This window comes from Humulus lupulus, chromosome 8, assembly GCF_963169125.1.
Source record: "Humulus lupulus chromosome 8, drHumLupu1.1, whole genome shotgun sequence".
Lineage (NCBI taxonomy): Eukaryota > Viridiplantae > Streptophyta > Magnoliopsida > Rosales > Cannabaceae > Humulus > Humulus lupulus.
The window spans coordinates 116,009,460-116,016,120 of record NC_084800.1 but is presented as its reverse complement, the minus strand read 5'-3'; the positions used below and the strand labels follow the sequence as shown (position 1 = coordinate 116,016,120).

The 6,661-nt window shown below is 30.4% G+C and overlaps 1 pseudogene; it reads right to left on the bottom strand.

The window, feature by feature from the left end:
- Positions 1 to 800: 800 nt before the first annotated feature.
- LOC133795975 (protein PIR-like) lies at positions 801 to 5,900 on the bottom strand (annotated as a pseudogene).
- Between the last annotated feature and the right edge of the window lie 761 nt (positions 5,901 to 6,661).

Below are 6,661 nucleotides of genomic sequence, written 5' to 3'. Positions count from 1 at the left end.
TGATATTAATAAAAGAGTTAAGAGAACATCAAGTTAATTAACTTTGCAATGCTCTTCGCCAATTCGATCCACAACCTAAAGAATATAATCAATACCTAAAAGATTAATACAAAATTAAAATTAAATGATATAATAAAACCATAAATTTCATGAAATTACTTGCCACGAGTCTTAAAATCATAAACTATATTCATTAATGGTTCAAACATAACATAAAGAAACATATTCCAACTCAAATGTCCAAAAAAATCATCATTTTAATAATCATAATCATTTCCGCTCATTCTATCTTAAATTCAGCTACTAAAACAACTAAAATAAACAATATTTCAGCAACTTAAAAACAATATGTAACAAAAAAATTAAAAATAAAAAACAATCACAAATGCACAGCCAAGGACAATCACAAATGCGAATACAAATGCAGTGGACATTCCCTCTGATTTTTCTTTTCCATAAAAAGAAAAATTTCTATGAAACTTTATAATGTATTTCCAAACTCAAAAAAGTCAAGGACCCAATTTAATTGAACACAGAAATCAAAGCCCTTTTATAAAGAATAAACTAAGCAACATTGATGATATAATTGTTTCACAAGTACTATTTTTCTCTACTATATGCACACAAAGCTTGATTAATTAACAGTAAGAAATCAATTATTTAGAAAGATCATTCATTAGAAAAATAAGAACAACAATTTAAATGCAGATAATGCAAACAATACTAACATACATGAATGAGCCTGATTATTGATTTTGAAATCTCAATACTATAAGCTTAAAATAGATGGATGGTTTTATTTAAAAGAAATAGAAGGCAATCTTGCATATCGGGGAAAAATGAGGATTCAGGGGTGATTGTGTAGATGACAGAGTCTCTACTTCTGCGTCATTGAGGACTTGATGTGAAAAATCGAAAAGCTCAAAATGTATCTGCTGCCAAAGCAAATATATCATGGTGCAACCACACCACGCTACTAAATCACCCATCATTTCATGATTGTTTGAAGAGACTTGCCTAGATTCTTCCAGATATCCCTACAAGTCAAGGATTATGACATATTAGCAGGAATACATGATATACAGTATTCAAGTTTACTATAATATTGGTCTACCGAAGCCCAATCACCGACCATTCTAATATGGACTCCCAAAGAATATTCTAAGTCAAAACTTGCTTACGCATATGTATGTGTCCTTGCATGCACATTATTATAATATACCTTCTAGCACTAAAATGAATGCGGTGGCTATTAATTGACATTATCTCAAGGATCTGTATCAAAACTGTTAGTCTCCTCAACTTTGCATTCGGCCAAATTGCGGAGCTAGACCTAAATATAACCTTCCACAAGTTTGAAATGTAGATGATTGCAAAAATATCAAGAAAACTTAAAGCAACAACTTTGAGACTAGCCATATACTAAATAGCAATATGTTTTCACATCTGTAGTTTTGCTTTCAAGATAATTTCTTCGCAATCTCAAAAGAAATCGCACTAAAAATGAGGCAACACATACACTCAGAATTTAAGAAATATGCCATTATAAAAATAAATAAATAAATAAGGTGTTGTTTGGTAACACTTAAAAAAATAGTTTTTTATTTAATTAATTAAAAATTTGACAATAAAACAAAAAATACGTTTGACAACTCTATTTTTATTTATTATTTTTTAAATTTTAATTAAAATTTATTAAATTTTGAAAATAGAATTTTTTAACTTTCAAAATTTTTTAAACAACTTTCATTTTTTCTTTTTTTTTTCCTTCTCTTCTTCAAATCAATACCTCATATTGTTAAACAAAAAGTAAAAATAAAAGTTATCAATCGCGTTTATTATTTTTTGTTTTAAAAAAAAAAAAATAGTTACCAAACATATTTTTTATTTTTTAAAAATAATGAAATAAAAATAAAATAATATTTCCATTTTTGTGTTTAAAAAATTCAAAACAATTTTTTTTACCAAACAGACCCTAAATAAACCACTTGGAACTTTTCCTTACAATTTGAAGCCCATTGTATATTCAGTAGATATCCTTTGAAGTTGTAATGTCAACAAATCATGTTTTGGGAATAGCACTCCATTTACTGCAATACTCATCCAATGCTGCACTTGTAAAGACAAAGGCATATTCAAGCACACTTCCAGTATTCATATTTAGCTAGTATAAAAGATCTGCAATTGGAAGACACTTCAATATTTTAAATGAACTATAAAGATAAAAGAAAGATTCACATATCAATTTAGGAAGCGGAGAATTTAAGTGATCGTCATTATTGAAGGCTGATAATGTTCTGAGTAAATGTTTTAATTTCTCACAGACAACATTCAAATTAAACTAATATCTGCATAGCTTGATGATGTCTCATGACAACAATGTTGCAAAGAAAGAAAGCAATGATTGTTAAAACTATCTTGCCCCAAAAGAGCACTGAACAAAATGTATGAGAAGAAACTCACTAGTGAAGAAAACCATAATCACAATATTTGGTTAAAATTTAACCCAAACTTACAGGGAACCACTTTGTCGCAATTTCAAAGTTCAAAGTAGTTACAATCCAAAAAATAATTTACAAGATCACCTCGTCACTGCATCAAATTCAAATGATTTTTTCCCCAAAAAAAATCAAAAGAGGGTATTGATAATTGATGCATATTTAAACTATTCTCCGCCTAACCCTACAATATTTGAGGAATAGCTATGTAAATGTTCAAGAAAACTCGAATCTCAAACTTTATGAGAGCAAACCACATGTCTGACAATTTGAACTACCCAAGAATCAATGATATATACATACAATGAGCTTTCAAAATATTGAATGTTCAGCTCTGTACCTGCAGCTTCTGCTTGTTTTGATAAGGTGCTGAAAGAGGATGGATTTGGGCACCCTAACTTAGATAATATAGCAGCAGTGACTAATTTAAAGAGACTGACAATTGGACTATCTACACCATCTTTAGAATATAATACTTGCCCATGTGCACTGGGAAGTAAACCTAGCCAAGAGGTTGTTTGCATGAAGTGCCAGGTATCTACTTCTCTCTGTTCAGCATGTGAGATGGCAACAATAAGATGGTATACATTAGGTTCATCCTCCCATAACATGACAAATTCTGGCAAAGGAATTCTCCATAATATTGCCATGTTAAAATCATTTTGAGTGCATTTGGACAAAGTCAAGGTTTAATGTTCTTATATATATGTTGTGATCTTTTCCCTTGCACATTACTTTAGATGTCCGTTATACTTACAATATGGGTTTTGATTTATAATCATCTCTAATATGTAAAATGAAGCATATGTGATTCCAACCAACAGTATATCAAGAAGCCCCATCCAATATAACACACTTCCAATCTCCTTTATCCCCAGGAGAACCTCTGATTTTGTTCCCCAATTAAGATGTTCTTTTACAAGCCTAATACAACCCGTGCATAGAGAAATCTTCACACAGATAAGGAAATATTATCCAAAACTCTTAAAAGAATAATATTGAATTTGAATAGCATGCAATATAAATAGAAACACATGTTAGAAAACATAAAACATCTATTAGTGATTAGAAATAATAATAAATTTCACTTGATTTTAGGTATAAAATGCCACAAGAGAATGGTCGATTTGCAACATAACATTTCAGCAGCAATAACAACAATTATATTATAAGGGTTCTAGTGTTGGATATGACACATATCATGTTTCAGGCATCTCCAGTCTATTTTGAAGACTTCAGTAGAATTATAGCAAAAGGAAGGACACAGACAACCTTAATTTTTTAAACAAACTCTAAAGAAAAGTCTTCAAGTTCAAGTATAATAACATCATGTACCTGCCACACCTCCATCGAAAGGAAGCAATCCAATGGACTTTGTCAATGATTCTTGCAATCCAGTGATTATTGGTTCAAGTATTGTTAGCTGAAACAAGTAGGAAGAGATCATTATGCTAAATAAAATTTATTTTGTTTTGAGATACTTGATGTGAATAAGGACTTGTAATGGATAGGAAAAACACCTTATTTGATATATGATTGAGAAGTGCCCTAATAAGACAAGTTAGAGATCTCGATCCTAGAAGCTTGACAAGGGAGAACAAATGTGGAATTCCAAAGAAACCACTATGAAGCCGAGGAAAACTTTGATGAGCCAAATTTAATTCCTATCACGCAAAAAGCCAATGTAGTAGAAAATAAGATTATCCAGGGAAATCAAATATTTAATGGAAAGCATTATTATACTTAATTATTAGTAAAAAACATAAAAGTTGATCTTTGATATTACTTGTGGTACATGGGAAATAGATTCTTACTGGAGTACCACAATAGAAACTAAGCTTTGCATGGGGAACTGATGGCTTTTGCACAGGAACATGTGGAACCTTCGATGATCTAATAAACTGCTGGGTAGTGTTGCAAAGGATAAAGTTTGGCAAGAAATCATTTTGTATCTCTGATCATATCCAAAAGATACAAATTGATTAAGAGAAAACTCACAATAAACGCTCCAATATTTAAAAAAAATTGCATCTTATATTTTCCCACACAGTAAATAAGATCCTTGTGTGTGTGTGTGTGTGTGTGTGAATACTCGTTCTATTAATTTGAAGGTAAAAGAAGCTACCTCTACTCGTTCTATTAATTTGAAGCTAAAAGAAAATGCCTCTTAAGTGACACAAGTCAGCTAGAAAGCCTATCATATTAGAATAAAGAAGAAAATGTTACTAAACCTGTGAAGCAAGTTGACTAGAAAATGACACAAGAGATATATTTTCTTGCATCTCATTCATCATCAAACTGAAGGATTCTATTGAAAGATTTGTTGATAGCAAATCATGAGCATGCTTAAAAATATCTACCAACTTTATAACTCCTGAAACCATAAAATCACATTTAATGAGTAAACAAAAGAAAGAAAGGAGGTATCTCTCAATGCTCCATGACGAAGACAAATAAAGTCAATCAACTTATGACTATAGCACAAAAGTCCTGAGACTCAAAATGATCATAGAGAAGTTCATGATTCTCCCTAAAAACATTATTCATCCGCTCAATAATCAAGCTTCTCAAGTTAATTTTCCTCCCAAGTAGGAGTAATTAATAAGTACATAGAAGTGGAGGAAAGCCAAAGTTAAAGATGTTGATCTTATAATATCAAACCCCATAAATAAACATAAATTTCTACTATCTAGTAATAAAAGCCCCCCATTTTTTTTAGATAACAAAAGAAATGAAGTAACAAACTAAAAAATATTATTTACCTTCATTCTAGTCATCTTTAGGAGCGCAGTAAACCTCATAGGATGGATAGAAAATTTATCACCATTATCTGATGCAAAGAGGAATGAGGGATCAAATAATTCACTGCAAATATATGAACAACAATATTTATTAGCTATCTCATAGTTCCTGTAAAAGGAGTAACAATAGCATTCATATTTCGGTGGCATAGGAATTTATTGGTCCAAACTAATTGAAGTGTAAGAGAATATCCATAACGTAATAGAAGATGCTTTCGATCCAGCAAGGGAATTATTGGTCCACACTAAAACATGTATTAAAAAAAATTAAAACATTTGATTGAAGAAAATTTACATGACTTGGGCAGAATTTCCAGAAGACTCTGCTTTTGTAATAAATGATTATCATAACACGTTTGTACTAAATTTTAGCCAAAGGATAACATTTTCACAGATTAATAAACAATCATCAAGGAAAGAATATAGCGGAAAGTAAAACAAGGTAAGAGAATACTTATTGCCTAGTAGGATAAATGGAAATACAAGAATAAAACTACAATGTCTCAAATTACTACAGAAATTTCTATACCTCGGCCTCAATTTCATCATAGAGGAAACGTTGTTTCAAGAAAATTAATGCTTGCTGGGCCGAATCATTGTATTAATAATAGTGAAAATACAAAGATAAGAGATAGGGGCAGATCTCAAAAATTTGAACACGGACATGTAAACATATGCGAACACGGACATCATATTGCTCTAGTAGTTTTTCTAGAAACAAAGCACCACAACTTGTATAATTACTAACAATAATAGAATTAAATATTTAGAGTAGCTTTAATTACTGAGATTTGGACCTAACAAGGAATTATGATTAGTTTTCAATATGATTTTTTAAAGATTAGCACACATAGATATGACTTTAGTGACATGAGATTGAGATAATCATATTAAAGATGACATGAGACATCAAATTATTACAAGAATTCATTAAAGATGAATGTTAATCTTTGTTTTTATTATTAATACTCTTGAAAGAAAAAAAAATTGTCCTCTACACATTCGTAAAAACTTATTACGTAGAAAAAAGACTAACCATGTTGTCAGAGTGTTCAAACGTGGTCTCAAAACTCAAATAAGCTATTGATTCATGGCAAAAAGTTCCAACACGTATTGTTATTATTATTTTGAAAAAGTGAGATCTGGTGGCATCATTGGCATGAAGATGGTAACCACGATAAAGAAAAAAAGAAGTAATTCATTATTGAATGGTAAGTGCTTAGCTTGGATAAATTCAACAATCAAAATAGCACAAAAGTTACCCTGTTTTCTTTTAATCCAAACAAACAAAAACCCATTATCCATGTTTTGTTTTAGATGTTATGAAATGAAATATATATGCTCAGTTAGTTGCAGAGGAAA